The sequence below is a fragment of the Prinia subflava genome, chromosome 15 (assembly GCF_021018805.1).
Source record: "Prinia subflava isolate CZ2003 ecotype Zambia chromosome 15, Cam_Psub_1.2, whole genome shotgun sequence".
Lineage (NCBI taxonomy): Eukaryota > Metazoa > Chordata > Aves > Passeriformes > Cisticolidae > Prinia > Prinia subflava.
In genome coordinates, this window is record NC_086261.1 from 19004033 (window position 1) to 19025819 (window position 21787).

Below are 21787 nucleotides of genomic sequence, written 5' to 3' on the forward strand. Positions count from 1 at the left end.
ATGTACCCCGCTTTGCAGTGAGCAAACCGGGGCACGGTGATTGCCAGAGCGAGGATGGAAACGGAAAGGAAGCAACGCTTCCCATCTCCCTCTGCCGCGGGACATCGCGGGGCGGAGGAGCGCTCGTGGTGCAGGGGGCTGGGCACCGTTCCCGGCCGAGCTTCGGCGCCGGCACCGTCCGGGAGCGCCGAGGCCGCGCTCGCCCAGCGCCGTGGCGGGAGGGAGGCGGCGGCCGCGGGCAGGGCTGTGCCGGGGGCTCGGCGCGGCTGCCGCGGGGGCGGAGCGGGGCGGAGCGCGGCTCCCCGGGCCGCTGCGGGCAGCCAGGGGAGGGAGGGCCCTGCGGCCGGTGACTTCATGGGAAGGAGGCGGCGGCGGCGGGAGGTGGGTCTCGCTTTCCGTCTGCCGGTGCCGTCTGCAGGGCGGGCGAGAGGCGGCCGCTGCGCCGGGCAGCGCGGGCGGGGGGACAGCGGTGACGGAAAGCGGCAGCTGGGGGGGGACGGCAGCGCTGGGTTGACTCCCTCCCCCCTTCCCCCTCCCGGCCGGAGGAAGATGGAGCTCGGGTAGCGAGGGCTTGCGGGAGGAGCAGCGGGAGCAGGTAAGGGCTGCTACTCCTCCTCCCGCGCCCGGGCTGCGAGCGGCGGGCGGGCCGGTGTCACGGGCGCAGGTGGCACAGGTGGGCCCGGCCGCTGCCGTGTCCTTGCCCGCGGGCTGCCCGCAGAAGGTCCCGCTGTGCCGAGCTGCGGGCGGACAGCCGGGGGGCAGCGCCCTCGGCCGCAGCCCGTAAGGGCAAAGCCGGCGTCCAGAAACGCCTCCCGCCCCGCGCCTCGGGTTGTCGTGGCGGGGATGCGGGTAGGGCTGCCGGCTCTGCCCCCGCCCCGTCTCCCCCGGCTCATTGATGAGCTCCGGGAAGGGCTTCTGCATTGCAGACTCGCTTCCCTCCTGCATTCGCGGCTTCAGCCGGTACAAGGAGCCCGTTCGCTGGCCGGGTGGTTCGGTGCTGCTTGGGCAAGAGGCCGATTCGGGCAGGTGGTATATCCTTCTGTGCTTCTTGGACCGTGTCAGGACATTTGGGGGGATTGACCTCATTCGATGACTATTAGACGTACATATGATATTTGTTCTCCTTCTAAAACAGCTACAAAAGGGCATCTGTCTGGGTTTGTGTGAATAATGCTCATTAGGAGTTCACAGGGTCCGATATAGTGCAGTGAGATTTAATGTGCATATAAAACATAATGCAGGGAAGCACACGACCTTACATAATCTAAATTTAAAAAGCTCACTACCCCTACGCTTACCCTGGAGGTTGTAGGAATATGTCTGTTCTCAGCGCTTTCTGGAGACTCCTTCGGTACCTATCTGACATAAAGATGCAGCGTGCCCTATGAGCCAGTGCTGAAAATAAAAGAATAAATTTGTTGACTACTTCTGCTGTAGTTCTGTCACAGTGAGTTCCTCATTGCTGCTCCGTGTCTCACACACACAGTGATATTCATGGCTACATGGGCATACACAGCTCCCACAGCCAGAGGGAATGGTCTCTCCTGCTGTCCCTTGCATGTGCCTTTAAATTGACCAGCTAAAACACTGTCATATTTTAATCAACTCTTGAGGCTTCTCTCCCTAGGCCTGAACAGTGCTGCATTTTGTAGCATATGGATATAAATTTAATGTAAACAGAATGAAACCTTTCACAGTTTTCATTTGACCTTCACCATCTCAGACAAATACTCAAAACTGATGATCAGGGAAAGTATTTTGGAAAGGCCTGGTTTAAAATATGTTGCTGGTTGCAACGTATGCAACCCGTACCATATCTAGGATGGCACACAGTCACTGTTCTGAGCTCTGTATTAAAGAGAACTAATGTCTGATAAATTTGGCCCACATTTTATTTTAACTCAGTCCTTACAGATGACATTGACTTTAATAAAGGTTGCTATGGCACAGATTTAAAGCAAATTGTATTAAGCTTCTGGAATTGAAACTGCTGTTGATAGGAAAAGTGTTGTTTTGTTATTTACAATCTGTTATTAAAATATGAGTGTGTTAGCTGTTGAGGCTGGATCTGGCTCTGTTTTCTGCTGTTGGTGTGAATTGACTAAATGGTCTCCTTTCTATGGATGGAGGCCAGATTTTTCCCTGGTATGACTGTGCTGCTCACACAGGGGCAAGCTAGACTTTTCCCATTTGAATCTGGAATATAGATGGATATCAGTGCCTGGAACACTTTCTATTACAGGGCTGTATGCTTTTGCTGAAGCTGTAACATTGCGTGGAGTACAGAACCTCTGTGGGCTGTGCGTGCCCACACAGCAGCAGTCGTGGTGTGACATGGGGCAGCAGTGACACCTTTGTGAGGCTGGTTCTTTTGTGATACTACATTTTCATGTCTGTAGTTTTTACATGAAACTGTTAATCTTCAGCTTAATTCAGGTATAACTGTCAAGGGAATGAGGCTGGGTAGGGATCAGGTCTTACAGAGTCATATTTTTGTGCATGTATAGTGCAGAAGTAACTGATTGCTTAATCATAACTACCTGGTTTTGGAAGAGGTTGGTTTGTTGGTTTGGGGTTTTTTTGCCAATGGATTTTAGAAGATTTTAGTCTTGGTTTATACAAATTCATGTAATGGTGATGGTGGCTGGATGTTACAGACCCAAGGAAGCTTGGAATGAGCAGGTAGAAAGGTACTTATCCTTCCCTAGTAATCCTAACTCTGCCTCTTTCCCTGCCCTGGCACATCTCTGATTGTCGTGTTGGCAGACTCAGCAAAAAGGCCAGTCAGTGAGTGGGACTCCAGGTAAGGGATTTCACAGAGCTGCACACGTGCAGGCTGTCAACACTGACTGATATTACTGTGCAGCCACTGTGCTGATTGTTGCCATAGTTGTCCTTTGTGTTACTTATTTAAAAATTAGGTATTCTAGGTTTTAACCAGTACTATACATAGAACATCTAATTTAAATTAAAACTGTATGTTTTATATATAATCCCTGGCGTGTTTTCAGATTATTTAGAGTCTTGTATGAGTTCATTGGTATTACACCTGTGTTATTTGGGGGAAAAGAGTGATTTTATTAAATTTGTTATATTTGTACTGCATAAACTCAAGAATTAAAAAAATGCATTTATCATTGTGCTGTCACATACTGTTATTTTCCCTGTTACTGCCTTTAGACACAGTAACCCTCTGTAGTCTTCATGGGAGGAGGAGAACACTGGCAAGGCATAATTATATATTAAATTACACAGGAGAGAAAGTTAGACCTGAGAGAAGGAAAGGACTAAGGGAACTAGCAGAATGTTTGTTTCCAGATAGTCTACACTTCATATCTTGCAGTTTTTAATGAAGTCTCCTGCTGTTTAATATTTTCGGCATTTCAAAAACATAGTGAAATTTGAAGCTCCTTTTGACTCAACTTTTGTAAGATATCTTGGGATTCATATTAAGCAAAAATTAAACATAAACTTTTAATTAAGCAAAGATAAGCTTAAAATACCAGGTGCAACTGTTCGTAAATTGAGGACTGAAAATAGAAAAGGCTTTGTTGTTGTTGTTGATTTTATATTCTACTGGTTCATTTATCATTGATATGACTGTACAAGCATTCATAGATATTTAGACTAAAGCAGAGACTGAACAGTATGTGGGCCTTCTAAAAAATGAATCAGATGGCCCTAATCAAAAGACTGGGAGATTAACCTGGCTGCTTAGATGGTCTGAAAATTCAGCTGTATAGACTTAAACAAAAGTAGTTTACCAGTTGAGGTGTGGAATAGATATTGCATGGATATTATATTGCATTTTCCTGTATTTCTTTATCATTGTTTTCCTAAGGCAAAGCATGACAGAAAACAGAGAAGCTGAGTAAGATGGCAGAACTGGTCTCAAATCCTAGGTGGTAATTGATTGGTTTTATTTTAAGGGCAGATTAATTAGTATATACCTGTAGATGTAACAGTACAACACTTTCACTTGTCAGATATTTTCTAGACATTCTTTTTGTTGTCCTTCCCCAAATAAAAATTGTAAATCTGACAAGCATGGAAGTACTGGAGATATGAAGGACTTACTGTTGTGTTTTCATGTTGTTCTCCTAGCATCACTTTCTGTGATTATTTCTGAGTTTAAGTAGTTTGAAAAGACAAAGCTAATTGTAGTGTATTTCAAGTCTCATTGTCAGTTTACTTAAGTTTCTTGTTCTTCTATTTGAGGTCGGTGTTGTCTATTTTAGGATGCTGTTATACCAGTGATTTTTAGCCGTAGTGTTTTACTGTGGATTATTGACATCATCTGCATTTATTTAATATCTCTTGGATGGACCCTTTGAAAAGCTTTAGGCCTGAAATAGAGAATTTCTTCATCTTGCTTATTAGCTTTTATTAGAAGGGCTTATAAATTCATTTATTTAGAGTATCTCAGCCTTTTGAAATACATTTTCAGTAAAAAAAACAGAAATCTGAAGACAAAAGTATGAATTTGCTCTAAGTTAGTTTGAAAATGTATTTTCTTATGTATTTTGTAGATGACATGAAGGATTGCTGTTGCTGGAAGTATTTTTCAATACTTGCAGGGCATTTTTCAGATTGAGTGTATTTGCAAATGCTTTATGATATATTTAGTAAAATTGGAATGCTTCCATTGTACGTTGAAGATTCCTCTGGTCAGAACCCTGAGTTTTGCTGCTCTCTGCTCATGATTTCAGTCTTGTATGCAATGCATCAATTTAGCCTGTACACAGAACAAAGTATGGGGGGTTTGTACAAAGGGTAAAGTAGCTATTTTTATCTGTCAGTGTTTTGCAGATGCTCAGTTCTCTACAGGGATTTTTTTCACTTGCACATTCTCTTAGGGATCTGCTGAGTAATCATTTGCATTGAGTAGTTAATCAAAGAAGGGGTAAAACCCATGTAGAAACTGAGCAAGCTGTGGAAGAATTTTGATTGTCATTTTGGTCACAGTGGTTATATTTCCACTATTGTTTTCAGAATTAGAGTAAGGAACACTGAGAACTTGTTCTTTAATTAGATGCTTGAAATATCACATTTCTAATCCTGATGTCTGCTGACATTCATGGCCTCTGTCCTATGGAAATGTACAAAGTGGTTACTGCTGCTTGTGACCAGGAGATGTAATAGTGTGATGTTATCAGAAATGTGTTCGAATGCCTTTGATTAAAATGGCTAGCTGCCATGGAGATAGTGCCATAGAAACTGGTAAAATAATCAGTGCCTATTAGGAAATCTGAATGAAAAATTCTCTGGTTTTCTGTCTTTTATGTTTCAGCACCTAAACAGGAATGAAAGTGCTGATGTTATATTCCTGATTGAAAAACATGCTGAATGAATTCCTGTGTATTACACAGCAGACCGGGCTCAGGTTGTTGCATTGGTACTGCCGAGACATTAAATGCATGAGTGACTGACGATTTAGTCATCCCACAGAAGACTTCTAGTCCCAAGAACAAGGGCACTGGGGTATGAGACCTTTCTTACAGAGCTGATATTTGTTGTTAAGTCACTTTAGTTTTTTCCATTGTATTTACTTTCTAAATAGTACAGTAAGTACCATTTCCTTCAAAAGCAAACAAGGGCTGGGACTGTGTCCCATAGCCAGTGTCTACACAGACACAGTAACCTTAATTTGGGAGCCTGACTTTGTCAAGGGTTTTGTCTGTCTGGAACTACGCAAATCTTGAGTACAAGAATGCCAAATAACATCATATAACACTCATGTCTTTACTGGCTTAGCTTTTCTCTTTTTTATTGTGATCTATTGTAGCAAGAAACAAAGTGCAAGAAGCAGTGCCTGGCTTACGCTGCTCTGTCTCTGGTTGGAATGAGTCATTTCACTATTACTGATTAGTGACTGTGGGTACTTACACCCTGTAGGATGTTGCTAAGCAAGGACATGGGTGAACCCAGACCTATCTGTCTGTTAAATTTCTGTGCAAACACTTATATTGCCTGCAAAGTTTCTGAGGCAGAGCAAAGGAGCTTTTATTCTGTGTTAAGTAGTTTTCCCTCTTAGTGCTGAGATCAGTGTAAAGGACAATTGCTTGATGGTGGTGAACTTGAGCTTTATTACCTGGATTCACCCTGTGCTGGCAGCAGACAGTAGCAGTAAACACAGACTATCAAGCTGTACACTTAGATACAGAGGTGATAACAGACTTTCTCTAATCAGAATAACTTACCTGAGAACAGAACCCAGACCGAAGCATTGCACATGGATGAGTCAGGTTCACTTTCAGATCTGCCATCTCTTACCTGAGAATATTTAATATCCCAGTAGCTTCTATTTTAAGTCTTAGAGCTGTTACATTGTTAATTCTCCTAAAGAGGACATACAGGTGTATTCAATAACATGATGGTAATGAGACACGATTGTTTTAGTGTAAATAAAGTATTGATCTAGCAAACTATAATTAAGTGTGAAGCAATGAAATCACCTCCATGTCCCTCTAACTAACTCTTCACATATTTGTCTCTGGAAGAGTACAAGTGGTTTAAAGGAAAGGCAGATTTATGTAATTTCAGCAGAAAGAATGACAATATATAACCTGCAGATAAAGTTCACATGTGGGAAAGATTCAGATAGTATGGTACGTGCATCTGTTCTGGCAAGTACAGCTGGAGACAAGCTCTCCTTCAGAACAAATTAACAGAAGTAATATATAATGGAAAAAAGCAACAAGGATAAGGTTAAACAAAATCAGATTGATACACTGTTTGCACTTTGCTAAATTGAGGCTGTTTATTGGTAAGAAATTCCCATTAAAAATGGTATCCTTTTTCATTACCCTTGAGTACCATGCATTTACGAGAAGGGGATTATAACTGGAGATTGTGAAGTTAACCTGAAAATTCAGGATTTAAATGAAAAATCATGACAGCTGAAATTTATATCAGTGTTGGTATTTCATGTTTGGTTTTTCAACAATCATAGAAAGCAAGGTTCAAAATGCAATTGTGGGAAGGCATGCCAATGATAAGCCATGGAGGGTGGCATTTCCAGGTTTTAGTGACAGTTTTCCACAGAGATTTGAGGCCTTATTACCTACTCTCACTGTTTCTTATCCTGTATAGTTTTGATATCTCAGGAGGCAGGTGAAAAAAATCAGATATTCTACTACTGGACTTTTTGCAGTGTCTCTTCTGTATTGAAAGAAGACCTGTGTGAAGGAAGGAGTTTTTGAGTCTTATAGTTGGGAATGTCTTAGTGGCTGACGAGAACTGTAGAAGCCAAGTGTTCCTCAGAAATAGTCAGTTTATTCTTTCAGGTTTCTCTGTATGAATGCACATGGGCCTCAGATATACAGAACTCACATCTATGTTCATAATTGAAGTTTTCTTAGATGTTTGTGTTGTTCAGTTCACTGCTCAATACTTCAAGACAGTTTCAAATAAAGTAGCAAAATCTGCTTGCATTCATTTGAGTAATCCTCCTTTTCTGAGAGGCACCCAGAAGCGCTTTGCTGGTTTGCTCTTTCTCTCATATTTCTCTCACTGTGTATGGTCACTCTGCTCTGGCATTCCAACCTGGGCATGCTTAGTAGATAAAGACTGTGTAACAGTTTTGGGCTGGAAATATAAAGATAGATATTCATTAGTGGATAGTCAGGCTGTAAATGCTCAAAGCAGAATTTAATCAGGATTATTAAAAGGATGCCTTTTCGTGGCAAGAATAAAAGGAAATAAAATGTTGTGAAAAAATGTTATATGAAGGTTCTCTTGAAGGAACTCCATGTAGAGATCTGTATTGTCTGCTGGGCAACACAGTTTACGTTTTTATAATTCTGCATTGTTCAAAATTTCTTCTGACATTGACAGATAAAAGCCCACGCAGAAGAAAGAGCAGCATCATAAATCTAGAGCTGTGTTGATTGTAACAATAATTGTTACGTTGTCTCTCCCTGGGCTTCATCATCTTTGTAACAGGAGATATTTCTGTTTCCTGTTGCTTGACCCATCCCAAATACTGTTCTCTTACCTTTCAGAGGGAGCATCCCTGTGATTGGCAGAGGAGGATGTGTCAAACACTGGCTAGTAGGTGGAAACTGTATCTCAGTACTTGGGGAGAATTAATAAGAATTTTTTAGTAGGGTCCAAGTCTATTTGAATTGGTTTTGTGGTTAAAAACACACGCTACAAACTGTTAATTACTTATTACACATGAGGAATCTTTAAAGCAAGCCTGTGGCACTCACTGGCACATGCCCCTCACTGCTGTGATGTGTTGCTCATGAGGCTTGGTAGCACTGTGACTTCAGAAAGGTGATATTCATGAGGCTTGGTAGCACTGTGACTTCAGAAAGGTGATATTCATGAGGCTTGGTAGCACTGTGACTTCAGAAAGGTGATATTCATGAGGCTTGGTAGCACTGTGACTTCAGAAAGGTGATATTCATGAGGCTTGGTGGCACTGTGACTTCAGAAAGGTGATATTCATGAGGCTTGGTAGCACTGTGACTTCAGAAAGGTGACATTCTGGGTCTGCAGATCAGCATTATGTACTCACCCTGGCAAACCTGATGCATGTGCTTCTAGCTGAGGTCTTGCTGGCTGCTCCCCCTCAGTGCTAACGCAGATCAGGTGCTTGGTTATGAGCACACAAGGCTGCAAAGTGTAGACGTCAATTAGCATGAAAATATAAATCATTATCTTTTGCTACCACCAGAGATGAGCGCTCACTCAGCCTGAGCAGCTCAGTTCTAAGTGTCTGGAGTTGATGACATGTTTGCATCTAGCTGATAATCTCTTGACTTTCTTTGATGTAGAATTTGAGAAACAGAGCTGTCATCATTGTCCTTCCTCCAGTTTTGTCTCCTAAAATATGCTTTACATGAGAAATGGCCCCTTCAAGAGCTATTCAGTTCTTAGGTTTCATACCACATGCCTCTCATATTTAAGATAAAATATTTTCCTATCCATATAAATAGAGAGATATGTACACATGAGAGAAGATATCTCTGAAACCTTTTGGTTGTCATTAAATGTATCTTTACAGAAAGAAACATGTGAAATATCCTTCTTTGGATTTCAGAATGAAGTTTACTTTCATAAAAAGTTGCATTGTTTTCGTGAGGTTAAGACTGGAAGAGCACATGATTTTAGTGTAGACTTAGGGTAGAAATAGTCCTGTGACTGGCTTTACCCCATTTATTTTCTTATAGAGGTTATAGTAACGTGTATGATGTTTTCTGTGTACCATCTGTCTTCTATGGGTCTGAGACGTAACAATGGAGGAGAAAATAATTCTGCAACAAACTACTTGAGAGTCAAGCTGTCACGGTCCTTAGGAACATGGAGAAAAAGAGGTCTGGGGCTTTAAAAATACAAAATCCATCCACTTCCTCCAGGCCACTGAAAGGGGCCTTCTCTCCTAGTAGAATAAGGCCAGAAAATAGCCTTTGAGTTGTGGAGTTCTCAGTTTCTCTGCCAGAAGGTTACCTCAGATGGAATCATTGTGGCAGCAAAATACATTTTGAGCTGAAATACTAAAAGAGTGGATGGACAACAAGTGGGTTTAGTTCACTGTTACCATTACTCTGTTCAAATCCATAAAGCTGTCTTTCATGTCAGAGACCTGCAGACTGAGGCCCAGATATTTTAAAACATGTGTCATGACTAATATCTATGAAAAAAAAGTCTATTTTGAGCTGTTTGGAACGATGCCACGTTAGTATATTCACTTTTAAAGTGGGGCGAAATGTAACTGTATAAAATAGTTTGCCACATAGGTGTGTTTTCTGGTGATATTTTATCTCCAAGCCATATCTTTCTTGGATATGACTGTGGAGAAGACATTATGTTTAGGGATAGGAAGAAAAAAAGAAAGGATTTTCATGAAACCTGTAACTTCGTCACTGTTGTGTATTTTGTGGTCTTAAGTGCAGCTAATTTTAAAAGTGATTCAATGCAGTAGAGTGAAACCCTAAGATCTAGATGCAAAAATGTCTAGTAAGTCAAACTCTAATTATAGCATCTTGCGGTTATCTTATTTGTTTTCATTGCTATACCATGATAAATTTAACCTGGTGTTAATTGTAGTTTTGTAATTTGAGATAATGAGCGCTGCAGGCAGGGGTTCACCAAGTGTTGTGAAGGTGGAAACGCCAAAGTGGAACTTTCCTGTCTGCACAGCTGTTTATGCAAAATGTGACCTTTGTTTGATCTTCTAGCTTGACTTACAAAGCAAATGAAATGCAGCAGCTGTAGATATAGATATATATAAACCTATATGTACACAGTTATAAGGAACTTTCACCACTTCTGAAAGAAAAGGTGGTTGAAGGTTTATGGATGTGTTCTAGAAGCATGAGTTATTGTCAAATTGCCAAAATATTTTCTGAAAACCTGTAGAAATCTTTAAACCTTGTAAAATTATTTTGAAGTGGGGAATTAGCTAATCCTCCAGTAATTTGCCAGGGAAGTTGTGCAAGGAGTTTTTGCTTAGTTGGTTGGTTGGGTTTTTTTATTTTAATTTTTAGAATTCCTAAGCAGCCAGGCAAGAAAAAGCTGAAGGCCTGTTTAATAAAATATCTGGATGGAGACAACTGCTAATAATATGCAGTTCTCCTTCTGTGTTGCTTTTTCACGTTCCCACTGTTTGCTTGGCTGGAATGTAGTGGTGTTACATATTTGTAGATATAACAGCTCTTCTTCAAGCCTTGCACTGTAAAATTGGGTCACTGAATAATAATGCATGTTAAATAAGACAAGAGGGTTTGTTGTATTTACAGAAAAAGTTAGCAGCAGGATCTCACAATATTTACAGGAAACATATTTTGGTTAAGAATAAGCACATTTCCTTTAAATATATTACTAGCCATTCACAAAGTGTATTCTTCTGGAGTCTTCCTCTGTGTGCAAATGGCTCAGGATTTGATAAAGTTGACCAAATGTAGCAAAAAGCAGACTATAGCTCTGAGATCCAGTGGCTTGATAGCTCTTTTGTTAGTGCTTTGCAATAGCACATTTAAGTTTTGCGTGTGAATACTTGAGATAAATCTGGGTTAGTTTTTTTTTCAGAGATGGGTTAAAATGAGTTATTTTATATCAGTAGCCATACAGAGAAAATTGTTTTAAAAGTTTCCTATGCTCCTTGCCTCAGTTGAAAAACTGACTACAGGTCCTTAAGAGATCACATGACTTCTTTTAATGGGATTTAAGCTTCTAGGTCATATGAAGTACTTTTAAAAAGTTTATTATTGTCCTGATGATTAAACTTCCAGATCAAGTTGTAACTTCATTAATAGCCAAGTTCCCTTGCTTTGCACACCCCGACCCCCTTCCCTGTTAAGAGATCTATCAAGGGAAGAACAAAGTACAATTCAGAATCTGAGTATTAACCCTCCAAATATTTAGAAAACTACAGTTAAGAATGATTGGAAGTTGTAGAATTGTGCTGCCAAAAGATGCAACGACAGGTTAATAGGAGTTAAGAAGCATTTGATTTTAAAGGGTCATTAAAAAATTTACATACTTTCTGTTTCTGGGGTCAACTGCCTCCAGGCATGAGAGAGCACCCAGCTGGACTCCTGGCACTGAAAAGGGAGAGGAAATGTGACCCTTCCCCAGCCCACAGAGACACCCTCACGTTAACCATGCAGGAAGCACCAGAGATAAAGGCCATCAACACAAAGCCAGATGAAAAGATATGAGGAAACTATCAAAATTTGCAAGAAGAACAAAGACATTTTCTTGCTACTATTAAGTCACCTTAATTTTTAAAAATTTTACCTGTATGTTTCTACACTCACAGTCAATAGGGGAGTTTTTTGTGTCATTAAAGGACTACAGCAGTACCTGAAATTTGTCATGTCAAGTACTGCAACATGTGGAAGTTCTCACATTATGTAAAGTCTTCACATAGAGTAAACCTTGAAATTGTCATGTGAAATGCAAAATGGCAGTCATATGCTGTGCCTCCTGTTCTAGCACCAATCCACGTTTGGATTCCTTCCGAACCAAGGCAGCCTAGAAATTCAGTGTGAAAGTGTGCTGCAAAGGCAAGATACTCACGTTAGGGAAGGCCAGAGACCATGACAAGGTGAATTAAGGCTTTCCTAATAGCAGCAAACATCGCTTTTGGCATAAGTGCAGCAGTGAGGAACAGCTCAGTTGCAAATGGGGACAGGCAGCAGGGAGGGGGATGTGTGTGGGTCTGTGGGTGAGGGAAGCTGCATTCCCTGCACTCTGTACTGTGAACTTTGGGGACACCTGGACCAAACAGAAGGGTCACATCCTGAGTCCTCAAACTAGCACAGAGACAGAACATGTAATTAAAAAGGCTGCTCACATATTGTGTTTCTGTGCACTGACTATTACAGCTGGGGAAAAATAGGAGTTGAGGTGTTGAAAGTAAGGGTTCTCTGAAAGCAGTAGCACTCTCAGAATGAAGAGGAGGCCAAGGAAAGAAGGCAGCAAAGATCATGACTGGCAACAAGAGAAAATCCTAGAGATGAGAGACATGGAGATGAATTAAATAAATTATTAAAATAATTTTATACTTATAATTTCCACTACCTCATGGAAAACACAGCCTAGCAGATTAAAAAAATCCCCACTAATCTAAAACTGAAGTTCACAAATAATAATAAAAAAAGTTAGAAATTCATGGAAAGATGTCAAAGAATTACTTTTTATTTTAAGATTTCTATTTCCTGTATTATGGAAAGAAGCAGGTAGGAGTATAAAAGCTCAAAAAAAGAAAGAGCATCTTATTCTCCTGGGAGTTCATTTTATGCTGTAACTGGTGAAAAGGCTCTTTTAAAAGGTTATAAATACCATATTAATTTCATTAGGAAAGGTCCCATGGCGTATTAATTTCATTTCTGGCACTATTATTGCAGCTTTTTAGATGCATAAAATCTTAGAGGTAATTTCATTAACAGTTAAGATCTGAAATATTTTAAACAAATTGCTGACAATTCAGGTAGAAAACGTTAAAGTTTGCTCTAATTTTCTTTGAATTAGCACCACCCTGACACACAAGAGCTAGCAGGCTCTGCTACTGAAGTTGTGTTATCCCCAAGGCGTCTGCACTTGCAAAGACTGCATGAACAGCTCTCAAAAGATTAATGACCTGCTCCTTTATTTAAGGCAGGTACTCATCTTCAGTGATCACATATGGGCTCTGCAGCTAAGCATGAAATTTAACAGCTGTCTTAGCTTATTCTGCAAAGGAAGGAGACTTTTTCCCCAAACACTTGGTACCCTGGGCACTGGACTGTTCTGGACATGTAAAATACTCTAAGTGCCAACATTTGCCATGGCAGTAGCAGCTTCTCCATCCTGGCCTTGGTTCTTTAGCCTGACTTTGCATTCAGGCCTCTGAAGTTACCCATGGGCTCAGCAAAGCCAACAGGAGCTTTTCATTATAGGTATAAATTTATAAAATGCAAATAGATAAGAAGTAAGTCCTAGCAAAGAATATTTCACACTCTGTGATCACTTTTACAAATACAGAATGTTTATTTTGTATGTTTTAAGTCATGACAATTCTAAAACCCACATACACTTATTGCTCAATTGAAGCACCACCTTAGGTACCACAAGAAAGGAAATCCTTTTCTTTTAGTTGTTTTAAACCCAAACTCTTCATTTAACTTCACTCCTCATCAGAAGAAAGGCAATACGACAGGGCTTCTTTGAAAACAAAGATACAACCTGTGTGTCCAAGGCTGCTACTTTTTACAGATTCGTTATATTCATCTAACAAGTTAAGAATCTATAAATCAGGAGTGGGGGTCTTTTCTGAAAAGGATGCTATAGTTCAACAAGACCTGTAGAATTTTAAGGAGATACTCCATTGCTGAGTTCTACAGCTGGAGTGGTTTCAGGAGATCAGACCAAAAAACCTCATAAATGTCCCACCAACCTCAGAAAACCAGTGAGTCACATCCTCGACATCTTTCCATCAAAATACTAAATCCCCACAACAGATGCAGTCTCTGAAGGATTGACCCATTGATATGTACAAATTACATTCTGAAATAAAAAAGCCTAGTCCCTTTTGAGCCCTAGTTCCCTCAAACACTAAGGCAAATTTTGATACTAGTAGTGCATTTGCCCATTCTTTGGGCATTTCATTTGAAGGGCTGAAGAGGTACTGAAAATTAATATTTTAGAAACTGTTTCATGACTGATCATTATTCACAAAGCAGTATAAGCCCTATGATTGCCAGGCATGGGATTCATAGGACAACACGGATTTAGAGCAGTTCTAGAGGATCCCAGAAAGGGAAAGGTTGGAAGGGAATGTGGGAGTATCTGCCAGAGCTTCCCAAGGACTGCACACCTGCAGGTTCAGTGTTAAACAGGCATAGCTATGAGCTAGGGAAACCTTTCTTTTTGCAGAGTACTGAAGAACAGACAACACACAAGGGTTTGGGACTTAGGTGTGACTCTGCTTTTTCAGATATAGAATCAATGTTTTGAATTAGGATTTTTCTGTGCTCTGCTTCTAGAGTGCATAGAAGACAATTGCCAAATTTGTAAAAACTGAAGGGAACAGCTGCTTAATACATGTGTTAATCAGCTGTATTACTGCCCATGGCAAGTGAAGAGGGGTTTTGATATTCAGAATCCTACAAGAAAAGAGACCCCTGTGTCTGAGGCGAAAGTTTTAACTTTAGGGAAAATCAGTGCAGAGAATACAGCAAATTATATGTTAAACCTGGGCCCTTGAGCTTAGGGCATGAGCTTTGTGGACTGGGTTGGGTTTTTTTCTTCATACCATTGAGTAACTACAAAGTTTCTTAAATAAACTGGAAGATACAGACTGTTGACCCCTTAGGCCATTTTAATTTTAGACACCTAAATTTAGTCTCTCTAAATTTTGGTCTTTCATTTAGAGCATTGGATTTGAGAGTTGGATTGGAACCCAAGAGCTTCACCCTGTCCCTACTTACTTTAGTGTCATCTCTCTGAACCTCTCCCTAATACTAAAATGAATAGCACTTTCTTTCTTGAGACCTTCTCAAATTGCTTTATTCAGTTTTCACTCATTTTGCTTCAGAAGGTATGGATGTTGTAGTTCCTTTTATTAAAAGCAAAATATGAATCAGATATAGAATGCAGAGAGTTTTTTCCACATATAATTAGAAATTTGCAGCTGTCTGCATTAGGTGAAACTTACAGTAGAGCTCTTCAAATAGCTGTGCTACATGTTCTATAATAAAACAAATTAATAGATTATCCAAAGAAAGGTTGCTTATTATGGTTTTTTTAGAGTTAACTGTGTTTCCATCATTGCCTGGATTTTAAACTAAAAGTTACAATAGATAGTGAATCTTTAGGCTTTCATAATCATGAAAAATCTTCAAACAAAAAAAGTTACTACATCTGTATAGAGGAGAGACTGACAGAGATGTTTGTGTTTTGGAAGGGAAAAGAGTCTTTGATATACTCAGCACAATTCAATATTCAGCCTGTTACTGCAGTTCAGCATTGGAAGTCAGATCCAGCACATTCTGTGCTGGAGGTATTAAAATCAGATCAGTGCAGCTTTACATGAAACCAGTAGTCTCCAGCTGTATAGACAAACACAGACTAAAGTCTCTCAGCCACATTTCTGGGTTGGGGTATACAGCAGGCACATATTGGAGTTCCAAAATGCGTTAGGGATGCTAATCTATTATATTGTTCCAGTACACCACAAAAGCAGTATTGGAAGTGACACTGTATTCCTTTAATCACTCTCTTTTATTCTCGGCAGCTCGCTGGAATTAAGCTTTGGGCCAGACAGTGACAGCTAGAAGCCATTTATGTGAGCTCTGCAGAAAGCAGCCATCATGAAGGGTTCTTTATTTTTATGTGTAATTTGGGAAGAGAGCAGTGTTATTTTCCAGTGCTGTGGAGAAACTAATATACATTTCATGAACCATTTTTGTTTCATGTTCCAATGCTATCCAAGTGCAACTGTCAGCAAAATCTCTCATCTCCCCCTCTCCAAAGCCATAAACAACCTCAGCAGTGCCAGTTCTCTGAGATCTGTTACTGATACAGTCTTCTTTTCTTTTTTAATTATACATATCAACAGCTGTACAATAATTCTGCATAGTCATTAAGGCACAAGATACAGAGATAAAAGTGTGTGACTTTCATGAGTCCTCTCCTGGGCAAGGCCCCAGGAAAAAAGCAGCAGTCCTGTGTCAGAAAAGTGAAAGGGCAAGGAAACATAGCCAGGGTATCACTTGAGGCCTGCAGGCATGTGCTGTTGAACACAGCCACTACACATTTCCCAGATTAGGACAAGTAAGGCAGTAAAAAAAATGCTCACAGTTCATCAGGGGTAAAAGCTTGCTTCTTCCCTTAAATCACTGGTATAATTTTCATTTCTTCCAAATTAAGAAAAGCAGTAGTGTTGTTTAAAGTTCCAGCATGCTGCCTTTCACACCATTTTTTATCATAGTTCTGATGAATTTTTTTTTTGGCAGCAATATTTCACTTTTCTACATTTTAGAAAGTCCAAAGTAGCTTGACTTGGCTGATTGGATACAGCTTTATTTGAGGAATATGTACTTCTGTCTAATCAGAAATGCTATTAATGGTCTACAGGTATTAGATGGCAGATGTAATATCCAGTTTGGGTTGTGTTCTAGGTAAGAGAGTAAATAGATTATGTGGAAAATAGTTTAGGACAAGATGAATGGTGTACATCTCATAGATTTTCTATGTTTTGGGTGGATACATTAAGACTCAGTTTGAATAGTTTATCTTTTTCAATAGGCCAGATTATACAATCCAAAAGAATTTCAAATACTGAGAACAAAAGGTTTTCTAATTGTGTTGGTGTGTTTTTTCTTTAGAAAGAGCTGTTGAGTTTGATGAGATGCCTTTCTGAGAGGCAGTCAGCTTTGGTGTAGGAGATTCCATGCATTGGAGAATGGAATGTGATAGTTAAGGCTAAGTGAGAATTGAATTCAACAGATATCCAAGGGAAAAATCTGTAAATCAAAGCAGCTCCAGAATGCAAGCCCTAGTACTGTAGTTTTCTGAAAGGATGCTGTGCAAAAATAATTGTAAAATGTATTTGTAGCAGTGGGAAACAAATATTTCAAATAAACAAGTATACATTTATGACTGAATACTTAACCGTCTGCTTTTCTGTGGGTTTCAAAGCCTTCCATAGGTTTCAAAAATAGACTCTGGTTTGGTATGTCATCCAGTTAATTTAAAACAATTGTAATATTCAGGCAAGAATAATTTTTTAATGCAACATCTTAGGCTGGGAGTTTGAGAGAGAATTCACTGAGTTTTCAATCTAATGTACTACAGCAATCTGTCCAACTAGGTAGTTAAAGAAGTTGTACAAATCCAATAATTAAATGATAACAGACTTATTTTTCTAAAAAGCTTGCTCATCTGTCAGAAAGCCTTATTTTCTTTTTCTTGCTGCACAAATACATTTTGCCTACAGTGTGTGGGGGTGCTTTTGCTGTGGGTGTCTGAGAACGTGCTTTTGATTGATGAGCTAAGCTCTTTCTTCAGGTACTGAAGCGAATAACTTTGGATGCAGCACTCCAGAAACTGCTGCTCCCAAAAAGAGAGGCGGAGGGAGATGCTGCTCCTGACACAGGCTTGGCTTGGCTTTGGGAGCTGGAATTGGAAAAATATCTGCAGCTTTTCACTGCTCACTTACAATTGTCTCCTTCCAAAAGCTGAGCCACGGCTGTGGTCAGTGAAAGATGGACGTAATAGAAAAGTAATAAAGGTAATGAGCTTTGGGGACTCTAAAATGGGATCTTTTAGTAGGAAAAGGAATTTAGCAACTTACTCCCTAATAGAATACTCATATTACTACAGTGGCTTTGATTTAGGAACTGTTGTGTTTCAGGAAGTTTTTTTGATTTGTTTTTCTCTCTAGAAATTGAGTGGAGGATTTCCTGTAAATAATAATGATATTTCTGTTAACTTTCATAATTTGACATAATCTCCCCTTTCCTGTTCCTTTGTTTTCTGTGTCTCTAAGGATTTTCTCAATAATGTGGTTGATGGAACAAAGGCCAAGCTTTTGGGACTGTACATTGGTAACTTGGTTTACCAGCTTATCTTTAAGTAATATTTTCACCTCTGGTAATATATTCCCTGATTCTGCACATGTTACTGATTCACCAAGGCAGCAAGGTTATTTCTCTGGCTCTTTTACTGTTAATTTTAGAAGGTGTTTTCTTGTCTTCAAGCTTGAAACACATTTTGGCAGCTAATATCACTCTAAATGAGAAAGCAGTAAAAATGGGAACATGGCAAAGAACATAGCTGTAGCACGCTGTGTTAATTTTTGGAATATCAGAAGTCCAAGCAGCTTTTGATGTGTTTGCTTCCTGAAGTTCAGGGAAATGAGGCTTCTGGTAAGGGCCTAAAGAAATGAGTGCTGTGTATTTCCAAGGTTTTCAGCAAAGGAGCACATTAGGTGTGTGAGTAGCCAGAAGACTCCTTGTTAATCCCTTTCCCACCATCCAGTGTCCACAGGCTGGGGAGAGGGACTTAATTTGGTGCAAATTTTACCAGAGCTGGTTTTCCTTGCATCAGTATATTCCTACTTGTGGGATATTTGTCACGTGGTCCTATTACCATTTAAAGGAAAAGAATTTAAGTAATCTCTCCTATGAGCCATCATCATAAAATTAATTTTATGCTAAAATGTAAGTTTCCCTCCAGGCTTAAGAACAGTTGACTTTGCAGCTTTCCTAGAAAAGCTTGTCTTGTCCACTGTTAGAGAGACAACTGAGTCTGCCAGATACAGTACAGGATGCTAAATGTTTTGTTATTTAGACAGTGGAGAAGTCGTGTTAAACTTTCCTAAGTTTACTAGAAGGATACCTACTAGCAAAATATCTCTTCGTTTCTACAGTGTCTGTGGTACACTTAAATTTGCGGTTATTTTGCCCCATCAGTCATTGAATAAAAAGACCTCTGCACAAGTGGCATAAGCTGCTGTGCTTCATTTTGTCAGTGTCTGGGGGTTCTGGGGGGGTTGGGTGTTTTTTTCTTTTTTTACCTTTCTTTTTTTTTTCCCTCGGAGAGGCTGATGCTTTAAAGAATAGCCAGACTGGCTGTGATAGGGACTCCCTATTCGGTGTATCTACAGTGTCAGCATCTTCAGTGAGCAAAATCCTCCTTCTGTTCTTGTCATTTGTTAATATTTGAGAGCCAAGTAACTTGCAGAGCCTGGGGTCTCACTCACATCCTCTGGGTGCCAGAGCCTTTCTTTGCAAGGTCAGTATTGCAGCATTCGTGCAGTTGTCCAAAGAGCTTTGCCTCTGACATTGAAGTATCTCATCTAATGAGTCCTTCAATTCTTCAGAGGAGTGGCCAGGAAATAAACAGATTTTGTAAAAAGAATCAGCATTTCTCTTCCTCTTTGCAGTAGGCAGCAGACGAAATATGTAGGCTGATTTTGTGAGATGGGAAGAGGTGTGTCTGAGCTGAGGGCAGCTCTGACACCAAACAGAACAGAGCAGGGGGGTTCAGAGAGAGAAAACCAGACTTGGATCCATTTCTGCAATGCCACTGAACATATTAATCCTTTCTGGAATTAAAACCCACTAATTGTACCCCAGTGTTTGGTTACCTGCTCTTATCAATAGTTCCTATATATATATATTTATTTATATATATATATATCATTCTGCATACAACAATTTCTAGGGGCTTGGTAGAATCATTTTTGACATACAGATTTTTTGTGCAGTTTTGTTGGGTTTTATTTCAATAACACAAAATAATTGGATATTTTCAGAATCTACTTGATAATGAAAATTCACGTTATATTTCCAGCAGTTTGACTGAAAACTGCATAGCCTGTTATCCACACAGCACAGTAGAAACTGTTCTGAAAGTCTGCAGTTTATTTATTTGTACAATAAGCAAAAACCAGAAAAATCCATACTGCAAGGGCTACCTTAGCAGAAGACTATGCTTGAAAATACAAAGACTAAGAAGTTAGGAAGTGCTGAAAGAAAATTTATCTAGATTTGTTGCTCAGTATCTTATGTTACTTATTACAATGCAGCCTTGTAATATAAAGTCACTTATTAGGTGTCAGTTTCAAGGTTATAACTTGAGCATTTCCGACATATCTGAACAGAGTTTTTTCAAAATAGAACAATGTTCTTAAAGATTAACTGGCTTTTTTCATCAGTTCCTTTTCCATATCAGTAGATGTGGGTTTTTTCTGTATTGCAGATTCTCTTTGAAAGTTTTGCCTGGTACTGGTTTAAATAGGAAGGCCCTTCACAAACTTGTTGAGGTATTTTTAGTAAAGGTTTCTGTGAAGTCAGAGATCTGTGAAGGCTCACAGCCCACCCACGCAAGTGTGAGGGGCAACATCCTGCAGTTGAGAGAGCTCTGTATTTATAACTGGGATGTTTTCTAGTCAGCCCTTTATGAATGAAAAGGAAATCTGTCTTCTTATGAGCTGCACTAATACTTCCAGACACAGAAAATGTCTGAAGCTAAAACCCTTTTGCCATGCCTGACAGTCCACAGGCTCAAACGGGCAAGGTGAACGTGTAATTCCATTTAATGGTGTTCTCAGTGTGCAAACTGCCAGCGAGCACTTGGGAATGGCAAAGGAGTGGCAGGGTGACTGCCAGGGTCCCTGTCCTGACTGCCCAAACGTCCTGCACAATCCTGCTGGCTGCTTGCAGCACCAGTGTGGGACTTCCTTGAGCTGTAAAAGTGTCTTTTTAAAGCCTAAGGGTAAATCTCATCTCATGTATCTTTTTGAAAGTGGGTTTCCAGTACTATAGGAGCACTGATCAGCCTATATGGGAGATGAGAGCTGAAATTTCTACTGTCTCTTCTTACAAGACAAGCTTTGCAAAAATAAAAATTAACTATTTATTTTATGGGAGGATAAAGAGGGTAAGAGGAGATTTAATTGTTGCCTAAAACTACCAGAACAGAGAAAAAGACTAACGATAGTAGGAGTATCTTTTTAAGCATAGGCATGGTATAATGAGCTTCATGACTTAGAAAATGGGGCTAGACAAAGCAGAATGCAAGCAGATGACCAAGTTTTCAGTGGCAAGTTTAATTAACCATCTGGAGTCTGAGGGGTTTTCCACCAGCTGAAGTCTTTTAATCAGTGCTGGTTGTCTTCCTAAAATCAATGTTGTAGCATAAATGAATGGAATGGTAGAAGTATTAATGTTGGAAAAGACCTCCAAGTTAATCAAGTCCAACCTTTGACCAAACTCACCACGCTCACTGATTGTATTGTGAAGTGCCACATCTGTTGATTTTCTGAACTCTTGCAGGGGTGGTGACTCCACCACTTCTCTGGGACACCTTTTCCAGTGTTTAACCATTCTTTCAGGGAAGAAATCCTTCCTCATATCCAACCTGCACCTCCACTGGCACACTGGCTTGTCTTATGCAAGAGCTAGGCAGCCAGACACCCTGAATTACACTACTGTCTTCTAAATTGCTTTAACTTCAATTTTATTCTCATATTTATGAGGATGAAATGCCAATTTTTTAAATTGTGTATTTGTAACATATTTAATTGGTCGAAACTCTGGTTTTAAAAATGTCTTGTTCACTTTTTTCCCCTTTGTTCATTACAAAACTCTGATGAACCTTTTATTAATAATTTACCTTAAAAAGTTCTATCTTTATATCTCGAGTAAATGACAGAATATACTCAGTTTTGAGAAAAATGCAGTGAAAGGGTAACACCTTCCCAGTAAACACCTTTCTGTTACATCTTTTTAGATGTCCAGGCTGTTGGACATCTAATCAATTAATATTTCAGTTTGCTTTTGATATG

General features: G+C 39.9%; 1 protein-coding gene across 3 annotated transcripts in view; it reads left to right on the plus strand.

The window, feature by feature from the left end:
• The first annotated feature begins 305 nt into the window (after positions 1-305).
• OTUD7A (OTU deubiquitinase 7A) overlaps positions 306-21787 on the plus strand; it is a 101951-nt gene continuing 80469 nt past the window's right edge. For 2 of the 3 annotated variants that reach the window (XM_063413079.1, XM_063413083.1), the window contains exon 1: positions 389-595. The gene's annotated coding sequence lies outside the window, so the exon portion shown is untranslated. The other variant, XM_063413080.1, reaches the window with a different exon arrangement.